This window comes from Haemaphysalis longicornis, unplaced genomic scaffold (genome assembly GCF_048455015.1).
Source record: "Haemaphysalis longicornis isolate Haplotype H1 unplaced genomic scaffold, Haemaphysalis longicornis Haplotype H1 scaffold_6, whole genome shotgun sequence".
NCBI lineage: Eukaryota > Metazoa > Arthropoda > Arachnida > Ixodida > Ixodidae > Haemaphysalis > Haemaphysalis longicornis.
The window spans coordinates 212,399,483-212,401,613 of NW_027526407.1; positions in this window are offsets into that span (position 1 = coordinate 212,399,483).

A 2,131-nucleotide genomic window follows, 5' to 3' on the forward strand; every position below is an offset into this window, starting at 1 on the left:
ACTAAACACCATATCACTCAACATAACGGCAACACAATGGAACCACACGGAACCACCATAATGCTTCGCATCCTCGTCAGGGTTTCCCACGGGAAAATGGTGTAATTTTTTTAGCCCACGCAGGTCAGGTCGGGACACTCAACCCGACTGGTAATTCCGGTAGGCTTGCAGGGAATGGGGGACTACCTTCCGAACCCATGGTTGAGAGAGAGCCAACGCGATGGCTGCCTCTTTTGCCGCAGTCATGTCTTGGGTCTTGAGTGAGGTGCATGCAAGGAGGTTGGTTCTGGAGGTAGGCACGATGATGGCTTATTGCTGCCCTCGATTCTGGTAGGCGTCTGGTAGATAACTGCATGATCCCCACCGAGGGTGGTGTTGAGCCAATTGTAGGCGACCCTCGTCGTAGTAGGGGTTCATATTTGTAAGCAAAGAGAGCATCTCTAGTTCTAGTCGCCAAGAGTTCGGGAATACATCAACCGGAGCGACATTCTGTGCCGCCAAGACAATCTGGTGAAGGATGCGGCGACCCGCCGCAGTTCTGCTCAACCGGAGCTCTTGTTTAGAAAGATGGCCCCTTATGAGCTCTTCCACCATGTTGTGAAGCCCCGTGCTGCAGCCTCTCTATGGACACACTCATGGGAAGACCAATGGCCTGCTCAACCGCCTTTCTAATCATTATATAAGGCATCTCTATGTCCTCTTTGCTGAGAAGAAGACAGGGGGCTGGCGTAAGTGATTCTCGAGGGCACAAAAGCTTGAATTATTCGAAAGGTATTGGATTCCTTGAGGCCTCATTCGGAGTCGGAGTAGAAGCCGCTCCTCCGCTTTACTGAAGCCTTTACACGGGCGTGGATAAAGGCTGTGGCCGGATTGATAATGCTGAATGATTTCTCGGAAGGAATATACCGGATTGAATTCGAGGTCTCTCTGTTCGGTGGAGTCGAGTGGGAATGCCCGGTAAGAGAGCGCGCGGGCGGCGGCGTCGGCTGCTTCATTCCCTTCTAGTCCCTTGTGAGCAGGAGCCCAGACTATACGGCGGGTTGCGGGGTCCCCTTGATAGTCGGTATGTTTCAACAGTCGGTACGCTAGGTACGCCACATAGCCGTTTTCTATGTTCCGACAGGCCTCTCGTGAGTCGGAGATGATAGTTTGCGATGTGGGGTGGCAAGCTGCCAGTGCAATGGCGACTTCCTCCGCATGTGTTATGTTCCGGGCTCGGAAAGTGAGCCCGTTAACTCTTCGGTTCTCGTGGACGACAGCAGCTGTATACCATCCCCCATGGTGTGGGCCGGAGGCGTCCACGTAAAACACGCCGCTTTTCGATCCATATTGGCGGGCCAGGGCTTCCGCCCGCGCGAGGCGCCGGCCATTCTTTAGTCATGTTGCTTGGAAGAGGGCGCACATGGAGGGCGCATCTCCACTCGAATGGGAGTTGAACGCGATCTTCCGTGATGGTGGTGTGTTGGATGTGTAAGCGGGCTAATAGGCGGCGACCCGCTACCGTATTTGAGAGACGAGTGTACTGATTTGCGAGGTGGGCCTCCCGGAGCTCACGAAACGTGTTCACCATGCCCAGGCCCAGAAGGCGCTAGTTTGAGGTGTTCACGGGGAGGTCGAGGGCCCGCTTTACAATTTTGCGGAGGGTGACTTCAAGTACATCCTCGTCTTGCTTCCTTAGGTGGAGGTATGGAGTAGAATATAAGATTCTACTGGTTACAAATGCATGTGCCAGCCGCAAGGCATCCTTGCACCGTAGCCCTCCGCGTTTGTTTGAGACCCGGCGGACCATGCGGCCTACCTGGTCTCCCACCTTACGGAGTTTGGTCAGTGTAGTATCTGACCGTCTGTGTTGATTAATAAAAAGCCCTAGTACCCGGACTTCTTTCTCTTCAGGGATTGGTCGTGTCTCCAGCGAGAGTTCGATTTCGGCCGTGCACTTTGGCGAGGGGCGTATGTGCACGAATTCTGATTTGGAGGGAGAGCATTGGAGGCCGCACTGGCGGGCATTCGACTATGCGCACGGCTTGCTGCAGGCTCGCCTCAATGTCTCCTAGTGAGCCCTGCGTGGCCCATATGGTGATGTCGTCAGCATACAACGCATGTTGTATGCCGGGAACATCAGCCAGCCGAG